General features: G+C 45.1%; 1 long non-coding RNA gene across 1 annotated transcript in view; it reads left to right on the top strand.

Moving 5' to 3' along the window:
• The window catches only part of LOC311609551, a 70,155-nt gene that overhangs the window by 21,522 nt on the left and 30,434 nt on the right, over positions 1-18,199 (top strand). The window lies entirely within an intron of this gene.

The raw sequence follows: 18,199 nt of genomic DNA, 5'->3' as shown, positions 1-18,199 counted from the left end.
TCCAACTGCCCCTGCCTCCTGGTGCTGGGATTAAAGGTGTGCACCTATCACACCAGGCTCACTTCCCTGATTCCAAAAGCCTGTGCCCATGTCAGAGAACCCCCAAATGCCATGAGGCCAACGTTTCACAGGAAGCATCCATCCACAAACAACTAACACAGCAAACCTACACCATCTTAACAGGAGACTGGAAAGAAGCCTTCTTACCAAAAACGCTGAGCTCTGTGTCTGTAGAGCAATGTGCAAATAATATAATTCCATTAAAGATCTTAGTATAGATTTGTCCAGGATTTGACCGCATCCAAGCAATCAAAAAGAATGATGTAAGAAAAGCCAGGATATTTTTTGAAAAAGAACAGTAATAAAGGGGACTTTGCCTCATCAGCAAATATAGCACATCATAAAAGCCTAATAATTATAATTCAGATGGTGTTACATCAGGACTGGGTGGGCAGACACTATAACGGAAGTCCAGGAGACACCCAAAACTCTGGATGTGTGTTGTCCTTGTGTATTTTGGAACATGAAAAGGGTTTTAGTTCAGCTAGTAAGAAAAAAACAACAGGATTTTAGCCCAGCTAGTAAGAAAAAAACAGAACACAAAAAACAGGATAGTCTATACAATTATACTGGATAAAATGATTAACCTACTAGAGAAAATCCCTAACCTGCCACACGCACAGTATTCTGACCAATTTAGTATTTAATTATAAAAGATGAAATATATGCATCATATAGATTGAGGAGGAGTCACTTTGGTGTCTGTGGGTAAAATGGCATTTCTTCCTTTCCTCCCCCCGCCCCCCCTTGGCCTAGAATTCTCTAAGACCAGGCTAGCCTTGAACTCACAGCGATCTGCCTGCCTGTGCCTCCCAAGTGCTGCCTGGGATTAAAGGCCTGTGCCACCACACCCAGCCCCCCTTTTTTTTAAAGCATTTTTAATGCACTAGTCAGCTTTTCATTGTTATGACAAAATGCCTGAGAAACTCAAACAGTTTCAGAGCCATCAGTCCCTGATCACTGGTTCCACACACATCAGGGCTGGGAAGAGGGTGTTGGAGGAGGGCTGCTCACTTCATGGTGGTCTGGAAGGAAAGAGAGCAGGGAGGAAGGGCTGAGGTCCCAACATCCCCTCCAAGGTGCGCACCCCCTCCCCCACCCCATTTCCTTCTAGTAGGCTCCATCATTCTCTGACAGTGCCATAGGCTGGTGACTAACCCTACAGCACACAGTCTTTGGGGACCTTTATGATGCACATCATAACACCAAGAGACCAAAGTGAAGATTCGTGAAGAATACAGGATTGATAAGTCAGTCACATAAACAATGTGAACTTCCATACAGCAAATGATTTCACAAATAGTTTGAAAAATGAATCAAGTAAAAACTGTGTAATGCCAAACACTGGGAGTTTCTAGTCTGGGGCTTTTACAAATCAATTAGAAAAAAAATGCAATAAACTGAAAAAAAAAATGAAGTAATTCAAGAGAGAGGCAGCCACAAGATACACCACCCCGTGTTTTGAACTTTCTGTACTTTTTTGATTCCCGAAATTGTGATGTCCCAGGCTTCCAGGAAGAGCGATGCTGGGGCACTGTGGTCCTGGCCAGCATCAAGTTCTTTTCAGGAGATGTATCATTTTAATCATCTTTCTGTCAACCTCTATCTTTATCCACATTACCCAGGAATTTCCAGTAAAATGACCAGATCTTCTTATATTAAGCAATAGTACCAAGCGGGAATTTTTACACTTGTCTACATATTCGCTGTAAAGAATGCATCGACTGCAAAAGCCTACTTCATTAAAAGAATTATACATCCAGATAGCTGTGGCTTTATCTTTTTCTTCTTCTTCTTCTTCTTCTTCTTCTTCTTCTTCTTCTTCTTCTTCTTCTTCTTCTTCTTCTTCTTTCTTCTCCTTCTTCCTTCTTCTTCCTTCTTCTTCTTCTTCTTCTTCTTCTTCTTCTTCTTCTTCTTCTTCTTCTTCCTTCTTCTTCTTCTTCTTCTTCTTCTTCTTCTTCTTCTTCTTCTTCTTCTTCTTCTTCTTCTTCTTCTTCTTCTTTCTTCTCCTTCTTCCTTCTTCTTCCTTCTTCTTCTTCAAGACAGGGTTTCTCTATGTAGCCCTGGTTATCCTAGGACTTACTCTGTAGACCAGGCTGGCTTGGAACTCAAAAATCCGCCTGCCCCTGCCTCCCGAGTGCTGGGATTAAAGGCATGTGCCACCACTGCCCAGTGGCTTTATCTTTTTATGATCAGGAGGACAATTGATGCTTCTTATAAAAACACTCAGAGTGTTTGGAAAGATTAAAAAAAAAAAACCATCAAAAACACCCTGATTTGGCCATTCAAAGATAGCTTGTATTTTTTGTGTGTGAGAATGGGCATAGATAACTCTTGTGAGCTCATGAATTAGTTTATCTTGTTAGAAAAAAAAAATGAGTCCATCTAATTTTCCCAGTATAACAGTATATCACAAATCTCTTTCCATGCTAATAAATGCTGGTCTACGTCATCATTTAAGTGGTTTCATATTTTCTCAAAGTGAATGTATTATAATTAGTTTAACCAGGCCTCCTACTGATCAAAAACTTAGGCTTTTTCTTTTACCATTCTAAGGAGCTCTGTAATGGATTCCTTATGCAGGGTTTTGGCCACGCATCTGCCTATTTCCTAAGAATAAGTTCCTAGAACAGAGATGATTAGTCAGTTGTCCTAAGGGAAGAAAGAGCCAGACAAAATGGGCTGATGCAATAGCAGCCGGAGTATTCAGAGAAGAGAAACCAAGTCATCACAGCCACTAGCACCCGGGTCTGTCGCCAGCCCAGCCTGATGGACACGTGCAGAGAAAAGAAGGTTTTTAAGTAGCAGGGCTTCCAGACCCAGTGGAATGGGTTTGCAGAGGAGAGTGTTCATCCCCCTATGCTCTGAGTCAAACCATGTAGGGTGGTGACAGTCCAGAGCAATTGTAGCCCATGTTTGTGTGTGTGTGTGTGTGTGTGTGTGTGTGTGTGTGTGTGTGTGTGTGTGGACTTGTTTGTATGTACCCGTGAGAATTCCACAGGGGGAGTCCCTGAAGCAAGGAACAGGGGGATTTTCTGGTGGCTGGTACAGACGTGTCAGGGACGCTTGAGTCATTGCCCTGCCACGAGCCTATCTCTAGCCAGTGGCAGGTGAGGCCTGGAGAAACCCAGGTGATAATTGCATATGGGGGATAAAGGAACTCTGTATGCCTCACTCCTAAAAAATCCTAATTACACACTTTGCTTTTAAGCACGCACAGCAATCTCACCCTTCCGGGGCTTCGTACTCAAGGGACTGTATCTTGGGGAGGGGCGGTGTTTTATAGTCTAGGGACAGCGCTCTCCTTCTCACCTACTGTACGCACACAGCCACGGCCGTGTTCTTGCCTTCTCTTGGCAGCCATTTTCTGACTCAGCCATCTATCATTTAGATTAAAAACCCTTTCACCTCTCTAGTTAAAGCCAGCTGCGTAGTTGGTTTTCTCAACCGCTGCCGTGAAGTGACTGATGCTTATGGAGTGTGCCTGTTATCCTTACTCCCCTGTCTTACCTAGGACATTGCCACAGTTAAGCCAGGGAACGAGCGTAGAAGAATGACTAAAACCCCCAAATACAGGCGAGGGATGGGTGCTGTACCCACCTTTACACCATTTCCTCTGCTCTGCCAAAACAGATCCTGTCCACTCAGGAGTTAGGTAGAGGGTCACTATTCCATGCCCCTTCCAGGTCTGAAAATAGAATCCGTGCTCAGGCAGAGGCGGCCACGAGAATGTTTTAAGCTACCTTTTGGTTGGTTGGGGGCTAAGTGGGCAACCCTGTTGTGGCTTAGCGAGGTTAGGAGGCGGACTGTTGAGATGAGCTTAGATTTCCAAGCAGAAATGGCATCTTCGTCTAAGAAGTCACTTTGCTTCTGTCTTTTCTTCCACCCTGAACTGGGAAGGAGAGAGCTGAAAAAAAACGCAGGAACCCTGCAGGGATGCTAAAATGACCACCTAGCAAAATGAGGCAAGTCTGTCTGACTCTGAGGGCACTGGGGGAAATGTCATTGCTTATCTTCATACTGCTAAATGAAGAAGAGAAAAGGAATTCTTAGGTGTTTTTTTTGTTGTTGTTTTGTTTTGTTTTTTTTAAAGCCATACTCAGTGGTTTTTTTGTTTGGTTTTGTTTTTCTGTTACTTCTAACCAAACACGTTCCTATATGATAGAGCACGGACAGTATGGGCACCCAGGCGCACAGACCCTGGACGCAGTTTGCCCGGCTTTAGATCTGAACTTTTCTGCTCACTCTTTTTGTAACTGATGGAGTTAGCCTCTTGTGCCTCTGTTTCTCTATCTGTGAAATGGAAGCGGCAATAGGCTCTACTTTCTAGGCTTCTCCAAGTGACATTGCAGTCTCCCCACAGCGTCAGTGTACAGGTGGGCCAACCTGGGAGTAGTGCCCAGATAATGTTTAATAAGCAAATCTGAAACAATCTGCAAATATTTGAGTAAATTTGGATTGGAAATGGGTTTGAAGTTCTCTAGCCTTTCTCACATTATGGCCAAACGTAAAATTGGTAGTCTCCAAGGTAACCTAGAATAAATTGTTCATGATTTTCCACTCACATCAAGTAAAAGAATACGTTCCTTGTGCGCTGTCGGCCTACTCAGCCCCAAGGAGCAGAAGCCCCTGTTTCATATGGAAGGTTCTGTGCAAGTTTGCCTTTCTTCATGTGGCTGTCTTTTCTCTATGCTCTCCTCAGCTTTGCTCTTTCTCCTCTAGTCTGCACTTTTCTTGGCATTCTTATCTTCCCACCTCCAAAAAGAATGACTCATTATGTACCGCTTGCACCAAAGGCTTTTCTAGCCCAAACTACTACTACTTCTACTACTTCTTCTCCTCCTCCTCCTCCTCCTCCTCCTCCTCCTCCTCCTCCTCCTTCTTCATTTCTTGAGGTAGGGTTTCTCTATGTTAGCCTTGGCTGCTCTGACCTTACTTTGTAGACCAGGCTGGCCTAGAACGCACAGCCATCCGCCTGCCTCCGCCTCCCCAAGTGCTGGGATTAAAGGCGTGTGCCACCATGCCCAGCCTAGCCCAAACTTCTAAAGCAGCCAGGGAAGACTCCTCTTCCTTAAGTCGCTTTGATCTGATACTTTGTTGCAGCAAAAAGACAAGAAGCTGTTGCATCTCCCAGCCACTGTCCCTGGAAAATGTTTGCATCTCTGCCTCTTTTCCCAGTGCACCTTTGGAAGAAAGTTGATCAAGCAACAATTGATTCTCAGTTGACACTCAATTGAGTGTCAGGAGAAACCCATTCCGGTGTCTTTGCTCTGCTCTTGTTTGTAGTCTTCACATCCGGGTGTGAGGTTTACAGGGCGGTTTAAGGTGTAGGAGGCAACAGTCAATCTGGGTCATAATTGAACTGGAGACTCAGAGAACTTCTGGTTTTGTTGATGGGCAGGCGGTCACTGGCAACAAGGAGGCAAAGGCCCACTTACAATTGGTTGCCTAGTACCTATGCAATCTAACTTCAAAGATGATGTGTCTATTGTCAAGTAGCCTTACAGCAGTGGGAGTGCTACAGAAAGCAGTGATTCAATGCTCTCTCCAGGACTGCCTCCCTCTTGACTCAGCCGAGCAGGGAGGTGAGGATTTGGCACCAAGGAGAATTTGCAGAGGCCGGCTCCTCGGGGCTCCTGATCACAGCTTGCATGTTGTTTGCCTTGGGGAGCAACAAGGATTTATTAAAACCCCACAGAGAGCACGACACTGGATTAAGAACTGGATTTAGGCTCCGACTGTGGAATTCAACATTAGACTTTCGCTCGAGGTAACAAACCATTCATAGTCATCGTTCTATTTAGAGCCATGGCCCCTTTCTGCTTTCCAATTATCTGAAGCTCTGAGGATGACTAAGGAAGAATCATCCCGGTGAGCTAATATTAGACATGCTATCCTCCAGCAAGATAAACTTGTAGAGGAGTAATTTAAATATAAATACATCCGTCTGAAATTCAGAAATCTGAACCAGAGAAACATAGGACCCTAAAATCAGAGGCTAATTCAGTGGTGACTTTGACCGGACACTTCCCAACTTGCCCATGGGCTGGCGTCACTAGAAGGGCTTGCTCACCAAAACCTTGTACTGTTCACAGAGCGATAATGTAGTGGATGTATGCATGCTTTTGTTTTGATCCCAAGTGTGGCATGGGGAACAGACTTGGGAGAGAACAGGTGATGTTTATCCACTAGAAGACAAACCACCTCATGTAGGGTTTGGGGTTTGCCAGCTGAAACACATCTTAGTACAGACTCTGAGAGGATACTCTCTCTCTCTCTCTCTCTCTCTCTCTCTCTCTATATATATATATATATATATATATATATATATATTGGTGATATACCAAGCCTACTTCACACAATAGTTGTAAGAATTTTCATATAAGTATTATAGACATGTGGGTACATATCATACATATGTAAAGTTTTAAATTGTGCTTTACAGCATGCTATTATTATCAAATATTATTTCAAACTGTTACATTGACATTTTGTAGTAATACAATTTCATCCTGTTTGTCAAACTGGTTGCTACAAGGATAGTCACAGGGACCAAGCGAGAAACATTTCAGAATGTGGCTGATCCTACAGTGACAAAAGCAAGTAGCTCTGAAGGAAGGCAGACTTTTCTAAATGGTCTGTTCAGCTTTCTTTGCTAAGGGACGGAGAAGCCACAGGAGGGTTAAGCCAGGTGTCCAAGCTGCGACGGCTGACTAGCCATCCCCCCAGCCTAGAACTCAGCTGAACTCAATGCTTCTTTAGCATTGTCAATATGTTTAAACCTTTCTCTCTCTCGATGCTGTGGACTGAACCTGCGGCCTGTGCATGCTGGGTAAGAGCTCTTTTAGGGAGCCCTGTTCGTGGGCTGAACCTGCGGCCTGTGCATGCTGGGTAAGAGCTCTTTTAGGGAGCCCTGTTCAATCCTTCCGAAAACAGCGTTCTAATATTCTCAGTCAATGTCATTTCCTGTTACTAGGAATTTAGCTCAGTGATGTAAGTAACAGATCAGCACTACTTCGGTTCTTTCGTTTGCTCGTTTGTTTGTTTGTTTGTTTCCATTTCTTTTGATTCTCTTTGCTGTCATCATTTCTTCCTGGGGCAAACTGAAATGACTTCACTCTGTTTCATGGATACTGAGAGTTTGTGAATGTGTTCTTGCCTGCCTTTCTACAGCTTCTCCCCTGAAATCTGCCTCGTCATGAGATGAGTCAAAGCCATTGGAGGCACATGACGGTTCACGTGGTAAACCTGGGGCCCGTTTAAAGTATCTAAATTCCAATTTGGACAGCAAAAGGTTAATGGTGCATAAGGAAAAAAAAATCCCAGCAGCCTACAAATCTAAGCATAATTATGTATGAACATGAGGCTTTTATTGCTGTCAAAATTAATCACTTTTCAACTTCCAGCTGTTAAAACCCTCCTGGCAGCTCTCCAGGCAATTCCCCTACAGTTACTTTTCCTTCAATTAAACTCTGTACAGTTCACAGGCTCCTGTTACATAAGCAGCAGTTTAAAAATGGACTTCTTGGGTCTTCCATTTTTGCTCCCTCCCTCCTTCCCTCCCTCCCTCCCTCTCTCCCTCCCTCCTTCCCTCCCTCCTTCCCTCCCTCCTTCCCTCTTCTTCTCTGTCTATCTTATCTTTGCTTAAAACTAAAAGACGACAAAGCATGAAGCTTTGCTTTTTTCCCCCTCCTTTAGCCCAGCTTTTAATCTTAAAGTCTAAAAAGCAGGCTGCATGAGATTAACGTGCTAGTGTTTATTCCAAAGCACTCTGGGTGTGGTAAGTGTGCAGGCAGCAATCAGTTGTGTCAGCCTTTTCCTTAGGCTGTCCCCTGAGGTGTCTTAAACGTTATATGGCTGCTCTCCCTAGCCCCACCTACTCTTCTCCCCCTTCACCCCATAAACTTTACAGGGAATCCAGTTTACAAATCGTCTTTACTGGGCTTTGTCTGTGTGCTCTATACCACTTTGCTCTGTAGTGATGATCACCTCCCCCCTCCCCTCCCCCCTGCCATTTTTTGTTTTTGTTTTTGTTTTTGTTTGTTTTTAAGGACTGGGTTTTACTATGTTGCTCTGGCTGCTCTTGAATTTCCTGGCCCAAGAAATTTCTTCCCCCTCAGCTTCACTTCCTTAGCTGGACACACAGGTTGTCATGGTGAGGATGACCTCAGAAGATGCTGCCTTCTAAGGTGTCTGAAGTTTCCCAGTAGCCAGGAAGAGTCTTTCGGTCCCCCTCTTCCATTCTAGGAGGCTGTTGAGTCTTGAGGCCCCGATGCCCGAGGGCATGACGGTCTGTGTAGAAACCCTCAACGGGCATCACAAGTTGCTGCCGCGTGTTATTTATTTGGGCTTATGAATATTATGCTTGCACTTGTTCAGCATAGACTGAGTGCTGGCATGTGGGTAGCATGCTGGGCGTGCTGGCGTTTCTTGTGTGACTCTGAGGGAGCCTTCTTTATAGTCTTTCTCAATGCTCTGTGGAGGTGGAGAACAGTTTTATTTCCCAAGGATGGGGAATATTTATTTATTTATTTATGAGGGTTTCTCTGTGTGGCCCCTGGCTGTCCTGGAGCTCGCTTCATAGACCAGGCTGTCCTGGAACTCAGAGATCCCCCTGCCTCTACCTGTGCTGGGATTAAAGGCGTGTGCCACCACACCCAGCTGAGGATGGGGGATTTTAATCCTTCCTTCTTCTCCTCTGACATCAGGGCACAGGTGTCACCACCCGTGAGTTAGGGAGATCAGCTTCATTGTCACTCCTCTTTCTGAGTGGCCCACTCTTCGGAGTCCGGAATGCAAAGCATCTCTCCCAGGCCACTCCTGTAATCTTTGCAGCCACAGCCACTTCAAGTGCTACAGTGAACAGATGCCTGGAGTGTGAAGTCTCTGTCAGGAAAAAGTAATGTTCTTCCAGATGCTAATTGCTTACTGAGCCTCTCTGCCTGTCAGTGGCATATGGCGGAAGATCTGAACCTGGACGTGAGTGATAACATCTTTGAGGAAGAGAGAAGGGATATTATGCATACGAATTCAACAAACACCTGCTGCATTCTGGGTTATCCTGGACACCCCTCCCGCCCCCCCCCCCCGTTCTGTGCTCCCATGTGTTTATGTGGTTGGGAGGAGAGGCAGCATTCACAAGGTAGTCGGCACCCCATTATCATCATCAGACTCTAACTGGTATGTCACTGAAGCCCCAAGTCACCTTGGGACACTGAGCAAGACTCTTTGTGCCAACAGAAGTCTCTCTGGTCAGAGGGCAGGGAGTAAGCTGTGTGAGTTGAGTATAGTATGGTCCCCATGACTAGTTTCCAGGCTACCCTGCCACCAACAGGCTGCTGGTCCTGTGACATTCATGCTCCTATTCCGCCTGGAGAAATGGTCCAAGGCTTTCGTAAGCAGAAAGGGCAGATCCACAAGGCGCCATCAGCTCCTTCTCCCTCATAGCTTGCTCTAGAGCGCAAAGGTGTGCGCCAGCCTCCCCTCCCTCTCCTTCCTAAATTGGTGAGTTGATTTTTCCCAATCAGCATAATTTGGTCAAATCTTCGTGAATTCTAAACTGATGCCCTAGACTGGGGGCAGAGTCAAGATGAAAAATGGCTCTGACTTTGACAACTGAAGGCCGAGAACCTTCCATGGGGGAAGCTGTAAACACGTCTGAAAAACAGGCCCGAGGTCATGTTTGGGTCAAAGCCAGGAAAGACTCAGGGTAAAGCTTTTTGCCCTTGTATCTAGTACTTAATACGCCTCCTAATTGCAGGACATTCCTTAAACATCGCCACACACATAATTTCTGTTAATTGGCTTATGTAACATGTGCGTGAATATTACTTTTCAATGTAAGTAACTCTGTGTATTTCCTGTGTTTGTTTTCTTAGTTCCGTACTCGGTGGGTGGTTTGGCCATGATTTGGTGTTCCCTAGACCTTTCAATTCCGATTTTAACTCCAAACATCTCACCAAATTCTGCGCAGTGTAAATGAAAAACAAATAGATACGCAATCAACAAGTGGGAGAGGAGACGTTTTGTTTGGAGTTAGACTCACTTTGCAGTTGGCAAAATACAGTTACACTAATTTATAGTGCTCTTATTCCATCTGCTTTCTGGTTTAAAATGTCCTGGATTGCCTCAGACTCTGTATATGCAATATTTTCCATTTCGAAAAATGTCCTGCATCATCTAGTTCTTTTCTTCTTCTTTTTTAATTTATTTTTATTTTTTATTTTTTATTTTTAGCTTTTGAAAACTGATACTGGCTAGTCTGGTGTTCCCAAAGCCCAGTTGTATTCTGATGTGATTCTTGATCTTATAGGTAAAGCCTAATCAGAGCAGCTAGGGAGCCTACAAGGGCTGAAATGTCTGTGCTGCGGATTCACTGCAAGATCTACCGAGAAACGGAGAACTTGAGCTAGCTGAGCTTTGCAGCAGCACTCACAGATTATCCAGAGAATTCCTTCTGAGCCTACGTCTTTCTCCCACCGCCCCTTGGTTACGCTTTAATGCAAGCTGCCTACATGCCTCCATGGAACTGCTAATTGCTTTGGAGCCAGAGAAGCATGGATGTTTATGAATTTTTTTTTCCCTTCGTGACTCCGTTACAAAAGGAGGGGCCTAGGAATGAGTGAAAATTGATGATTACAGGAAAATATTATGCAAGCAACAGAAGTCTCTGGGATTCCTGGAGGCGGGTTTTTTTTTTTTTGAGGGGGTGAGGGTGAGGTATGGAGGTGAGGAGGTGGGAGCTCTGTCTGAGGACCTGGCACTTCATGGGGTGGTTGTGGAGGCAGGTGGGGTGGAGGGGATGAGGTGGGAGCTCTGTCTTCTGCCTGTTTACTTGCCAGCAGTTTGCTTTTTTTTTTTTTTTAAACAGTATTGGGAAAGGAAGGGAGGAATGCCACTGAGTCAGGGAGGAAGGGGGCTCATCGATTCCAGCTTTGCTGCCTGGATTTTCTTGGGATAAATTGGTCTGTTTTGAAGGCTAATTCGCAGGCCCCTTTCATGGTAATAAGCATTGTTTATAAGACAACTGGAATTTCTTGGTCTTAAGACACAAGCGTGAATTTCTGTCTTGCCTCTTTGAGCATAGCACTATTATTTAGTTTACATTTTCTCCTGCAAACCTTTCTCATCTGTTGAATGTGCCGATGCCCTACATTTGAATGCTACTTTCTAGTCTGTTGTGTCTCTCCCCCTCAGGTTTCACGGAGGTTATTTCACTTAAAAGTCTGGTGAGCAAGGCTCTATTAGAACCCATCACTATATAATCATTATTATCAATGCAGGTGTGGAAATTAAGAGAAAAGCAATTTATATGGGAAACAATTTGAAACAGTGGAAGTGAAGACCTAGACCCCCCAGCATCCTGCGTCAGAGAGGAGTATTTAATGGTACTTAGGACCTACTGATGTCATTCACAAAGAAAGCACTGCCTGGGGTCCAGGTTGAAGACATGTGGCCTTGAATAGCACCTGTCAGTTCAAGATACCCCTGCCTGGCCTGGAAGGTCTTCTGGACAAGCTTCCTAGGAAGGAGCCTGCCTGTGCCTTGTTGGAGACGTCTCACCCACCTGCTAGCAGAACTTGCCCCCCAGAAAGCACTTCATTGCTTCAAAGCTGCTTGAAGGCATGTTTAAGATGTCCTCTGTGAAGTGCACTGGGGCCTTCTAGCCACGCACACTCCCTGGCCGGGCTCTACAGGAAGACCATCTCATCATTTCTGTTGTCTCCTTACCAGCTTAGCCTAGGGAGGTGTTCAAAGATGGATATTACTCCCACATAGCAGCCTGGCTCTATTGTAGGGCCTTTAAGTGTTTCTGTATTGCTGGCTGACATTCTGAAAGATTCAGACACAGGCAGGTTTGATCGGCCTGGGGTGGGGATGTAGTGAACCTCAGGCTCGCTGTCTGTGTAGGGATAGTCTTGTCTTTGCTTTTGACTACCATGTGGACCACAATATTGGGTTGTTGCTACTACAGCCTCATACATAAGAAAGATGGGAATCCTTGAGTGTACAGAGTCAAAACCATCCTCATCTAATCTTGAGATATGCAGTTTTGTCTTTCCTTCCTGGGCAATTGCCAGAGTTTAATAGGAGGCCATAGGACATACACGCTTCCTTTTCAATGGTGTTTTTTTTTTTTTTTCTGCATTTGTGTAATCTGTGATTCTGAAAGATCAATACTGATTTTCTACTTTTCAAGCTGCTGTAGAGTCACTTAGGGAGATAAACCTCTGGGCATCTCTGAAGGGATTTTTTCTAGGCTGGGCTAGTTGAGGTGGACATACCTACTTTAAACGGGGAAGCGAGCAGAGCACTAGCACTCATCTGTCTGTTTCCTGGCTTTGGATGCAGTGTGACTCATGTTGCCAGCAGAAGAGGAGTAGGGTGGGGTGACATTTTGTGATGCTGCTCGAAAACGGTAGATATTTTAAAACTTAAGAATTGCTTCTCTACGGACCTTTTCGTTTAAAGATTTCAAAGTGTGCTTGCTCGCAGGCAACTCAGCCTGTTGACACGGAAATCTTTGACGAGAAGAGAGAGCTACCATAGCACAAGAGGTTGAGCCAGCCGGAAGGGACGGGTCCTGAGGACTCTACCTTCAGGAGTGGAATTAATGTCCGTTTGGATGACTAACCGATTCCATCTCACTTCTAGAGTGAGATGATCAAACATCGCTGGTGGGGAAGTTTTGGGTCCACAAATCCTTTGCCCAAGGTCCTTTCCATAGGTGAGTCAAAGACCCTTAATGTCATATCGTGTAATCATGCCTGTGTCTCTAAAATCTTAGCTCTTGCTCTTCTTCTCATCTTTTACCAGCTGGCGGTCCTGTAGTCCTCCAAGGACATTAAAGCCACACAGGGAAGCCAGTGTGGCCTTGCTCCTGCTGGGTATCCTGTAGGTATTAATGAAGCTCTCTCTGAATTATTCACACCCAACCCAAAATGCAGTAGAAATGATGTCTACAAGCGTGAGGTCGGGGCTCCTGCCAAGCAGAGGCAGTATGCAGTAAGATACACAAAGGCTGGAAGTCTCCTGCTCCTGTAAGACTTCCAGCTGGAAAATGAACCAGAGCCGCATTCCAGCTATGTTTGGGTAGCACCGAAACATGCAAGCTGTAATCATCTAGGTATGCTCACTACAGTTGAAATGATGCCGTGGTGCCAGTGCTGCATGCCTTGTGGGCTTCCAACGCGCATTTTTCCCCCAAGGACCAATTACTGGAAAAATTTGATATTTCTTCTCCTCTCACTCTTTAGCCATTCAAGGAAAGGCCGTTACATGCCAGCATGTCCGACTATTACAGTAAGCCATTAAGGCCTCAAGCACAAGTGTTGGAAGAGGTCAGCCCTTGAACTGTGGGTTAAACACTTAAAGGTTTATGGATGTTGTTTCTTATGTTAGTGCTTACCTGTTAGAGGGGTCCCTGGGGCGGATGAGTACGTACTCCAGTGCAGTCAGGATGCTTTCTCTGTCACAGGTGCTCTGTTTGGACCAAAAATTACATAAGCACTTTGCCTTGAAGGTCATCCAGTTGGTCTTTCACTTTAGTTCTTGCTTAACGAATAAAATAAGCTTTCTGGTTCTGTCTCCTTCTGGACAAGCGGCCATCTGTTTGCTGTTTAATATTACCAGCTATTAGAAACTTGCTACTTTTCAAGGGATTGCTCATGACTTCATGGTTCTGCATCAAAGTCTTCCTTTTTCTCCTTCTACTTTATTCTTCCATTCTAGATTCTTCCACTGAGACAACACCAAAGCATTTTTCCTGTCTCTTCTGGCTTATTTATGATTCACTCAGCCCCCTAAGAACACATTTATGTTACTTTAAGTGAGCAGTTCTCAACCTGTGGGTCACTACCATTTGGGGGGTCCCCTATCAGATATCCTGCATATCAGATATTTACATTATGATTTGTATAGGAGCAAAATGAGTTATGAAGTGGCAATGAAAAAATGTTATGGTTGGGGGGAGGTCACCACAATACAAGGGACTGTATTAAAGGGTCACAGTGTTAGGAAGGCTGAGAACCGCTGCTTTAATTCACTTTTTAACTCTTGAGATTTTCCAGATGATTGATCTGACTTGGGACCAAAGCACCTAAAAGATGGAAAAAAAAAAAAAAAGAATTTTGCTGAGCTCTTTCACAGACCTCTAGAGCAGACCTGTGCCAATGTATTTGGAAATTGTGGACAAATAGTAATGTGGGCATTAGCAAGGCCAGCATCCTGTGATGAGGAGGTCTTTAGATCACTGATAGTTTCATCAGTATAAGTGGATGATATAAAGAACATCTTCATAGGCAGAAAATGAGCATCCCATGAAGAAAACACACTCCCCCTGATGGACCATTCTAAGCTAACGGCAGAGGCAGGATCCATGGGATTAAAAAATGATTGTAACAATGATTAGACATTGGCTTTTTATGTCACCATGTTCTCTTAATATTCTGGCTTTCTGCTGCTCTCTCGTAGAAGACCCTCATTTTCAGCTCCTATTGAAGACATCAAATCATCCCATAATATTTTCTCATTACTGGGGGCTGAAAACCACTTTGAAGCTGTTCCTCTCCTTGATCTTCTGCGTTTCTCTTGAGCATTGTGACGTCTCCTTAGACCATCCATTTGGTTTACTGCGGACCAGTCCTTAGGTCATGTTCCCTCTGGGTTCTTGGTTTGCCAGCAGATAGATGGAGGCTGTGTGGTGCCGAAGGGGCACTTCCACGTGATGCCTGATTCTCTCTGACTCTGAATAGAAGGAGCTGGGGGAGTTGGCAGCCTCAGCACACACCACTGGTAGATGGTTTATAATCTGCTTCGTTGTTTCAATGTAAGAGCGATAATCACTTAACACAGAACATCATGGTTGACCGCTTCCACTTCCTGCTCATGGCTTCACTGCACCCATTCTATAGGAAAAGTGGGCGGGACACGGTTGATGGGCAGGCCAGCCTAGGGCCTAGGGCAGTGTGCAGACCAGGTGACTGGTGCTTTACTCTGACACCTTAGAAAGAGTCTCTTCCACAGTGGAGATTTTTTTTGGTTCTTACCTTGGTGGACAATGGGGAAGGACCAGGGCCTGTCCTATTCCTTGGTTGGTGTGACTTCTTTGCTCTGTCTCAGGCCTCCCTGCTGAAGCCTCCTCTAGCCATCTTGGAGTCAGTAGGACTCCTGTCCACATTTTGGCAATTGTAATCTTGGTTTTGCCTGAATTTTGAGTTTCATCCTTTAAGGGGTATCATCCTAAGTCTGTGTAGGGTGACAATGGGAGCCTATGCACAAAGGCGTGCCAATCTGGGAGCTTGTCACCCTGCTATTGTTTAGTCTCGAACAGTTCACTCTTAGACACTGAACCTTGCCTGCAGGAGTGTTAGTGACATCACCAGCATCAGGACCACTTTTCACAGCTGAACCTCTGCATATTAACGGCCAGATCTGTTCAAAAGTGTCTTGCCTGTGCATACTCCTTTACTGCCACTGCGTGCTGTGTGGGTGCAGGCTTTGGGAGCTCCCAAACTTCCCCTCTGTGTTTCATGTTTCCATTGGTACAACAGTCTTTTTTTTTTTTTTTAAATATTGTTTTATTTTGTGTGAATGAGTGTTTTGCCTACGTATATGTCTATGTACTATGTGTGTGCCTGGTGCCCGTGAAGGCCAGAAGAGGGCGTTAGGTCCCCTGGAAGTGGAGTTTCAGGTGGTTGTGAGCCTCCATGTGGGTTCTGAGAATTGAGCCCGGGTCAACTGCTGAGCCATCTTTCCAGCTCCCCATGGGAGAGTCTTGGGAGAGGTCTTTGAATCCTAAACCCCTCAGGGACTCCTCTTTGTTATTCTGGTAAGTTCCAGCTTCAGCTTGCCATTCTAGGAAACTCAGGACCCCAAGGCCCACCTGCCTTCCAGTATGAACGCATGGCTTTACTTCTGCAGCCTGTGTTCCTGCAGCGCTGTGCTAGTCCCGCCTACCACTGTCTTCCTTATTCTGTGCTGGGATCTCGCTCTCTCAATATCTCTGTCTCCTTCCTTTTCTCTTTTCTCCCCTCTCTCATTTCTTTTTGTGTCAGTCTTATTCATCTTAGAGAATTTTACTGAATGCAACCTTTCTTCATGAGACACAGGTAAAGTAAGTCCTTCCTTTGATCCTGGAAAGAGGAAATTACCTATTTAGTACATTGTGGCTTGTGTTGAGGTGTGTGTGTGTGTGTGTGTGTGTGTGTGTGTGTGTGTGTGTGTGCGTGCGCGCGTGAACACTACTGGCTTGTAAGCATTCTGTAGTCCCATCATCTCTGTGTTGGAGCAGCTACCCTGTCTTGCTAGATTTTTGTTCCTTTTGTTATGTTTTTTTGAGACACAGTTTCTCTGTGTAGCCCTAGCTGTCCTGGAGCTCTCTCTGTAGACCAGGCTGGCCTCTTACTCAGAGATCCACCTACCTCTGCTTCCCAAGTGCTAGGATTAAAAGTGTGTGTCTGTTGGGTGTGGTGGTGCATATCTTTAATCCCAGCACTCGGGAGGCAGAGGCAGGCAGATCACTGTGAGTTTGAGGCCAGCCTGGTCTACAAAGTGAGTCCAGGACAACCAAGGCTACACAGAGAAACCCTGTTTCAAAATACAAACAAAACAATAAACAAACAAACAAAAAGTGTGTGCCACACTGTCCAGCTCTTACTTACTTGATATAAAGAATAAATCTATGCATAGCGCTCACCTAGTGTATCTGCCACGTGACTCACTGGATAACATGTTAACAGTGTTGAGCAAGACCCATGCTAGGGGCTTAACGTGTATTGGTGGAAAAACCAAGCCAATATGTGCAATATTGCAAACCCAAGACCTTTTCTTTCTTTCTTTCTTTCTTTCTTTCTTTCTTTCTTTCTTTCTTTCAGACAGGGTCTCTCTGTGTAGCCTTGGCTGTCCTGGACTCACTTTGTAGACCAGGCTGGCCTCGAACTCACAGGATCCACCAGCCTCTGCCTCCTAAGTGCTGGGATTAAAGGCTTGTCCCACCATGCCTAGGCTTCAAAGACCTTCTCTTATGCTAAACTTCAGTAAATTTGCAAGGCTCTCAGTCCTAGTAGTTGCACTCTCGATATTTCCTGAGTGTTGCCAAAAAAGTTTAGGGGCAAGGAGGGAACAATCAAATGTGAATGGCCATGAGTGAAAACCACAGGCACCGAGCAGCTTAGTGTGCACAGACAAGTTCTGTAGAATCTTCAGAAAGGCGCCAATCACAGGATGATGGCAGCTTTGGGAGAAAGTGAAGAGAGGCCTGAGTAGGAGCCAGAAAACACTTGGTTTTCTAAAGCCAGAGCACGGATTATGGTCAGCACACCTAGAACAGGTGTGCGCGGAGATCACTTTACTCACTGCAAGACTTGGAACCTTGTGTGTGTGTGTGTGTGTGTGTGTGTGTGTGTGTGTGTGTGTGTGTGTGTGTGTGTTTACGGACTTACCTTGTTTGGCCTGATGTAATAATACTGGTGGCTTTGGGCATGGCGCCTGCTCTAGCTTTCCACATACTCTACCATTTTTCCTCTGGGTGTTGTGTGGCTGCTGGGGGCTCCCAGAGTGAATATTGCAACCACCACTGATTACGTTCCTGCTCTGGTAACATGTTCTGCTGTAAAATATCCTGGCTGAAGTGTAATGTGGTCACTGTGATAATTCCGACACATAATACCAGCATCTTAACTTCTGTCTTGGTTTCCTGTGCTATCAGAGATCCAGAACAATTCAGGATGACAAATGTTTATCGAAGGCAATGCAGATCCACCACGATGCTATGTGGGGTTATAGTATCTAGCCATCCTCAGGAGAGAAAGCATGCAGAAATGTACAGAATGCTGGATGGTGTCAGGATTCAGTCTTAATGCCGCAGGCAGGAGGGGAAAGCCAACAGGCTTGGGTCCAGCATGTAACCACTGTGGCCTTAATCTTTCCATTGAAAGGATCTCAGGCTCCTCCAGGCTTCGGACTTGTCAATTCTAGGATGCCTTATGGCTGGAAAGAAGTATGTCGTAATCATCAGATTTCAGTATCAGACAGCTTGATTTTGAAGTAGGAAGCCTCACTGTGGCTGGTATCGAGGCTAGTGGCTGAGCTAACCCCCTCTATGTCTCAATTTCTAGCTATGAGATGGGCATAGCGCTAA

This window comes from Acomys minous (genome assembly GCF_964271855.1).
Source record: "Acomys minous genome assembly, chromosome: 11".
In the NCBI taxonomy this organism is placed as follows: domain Eukaryota; kingdom Metazoa; phylum Chordata; class Mammalia; order Rodentia; family Muridae; genus Acomys; species Acomys minous.
Note: the sequence above shows the minus strand (reverse complement) of the source record. Positions and strands in the feature narration are given on the sequence as shown.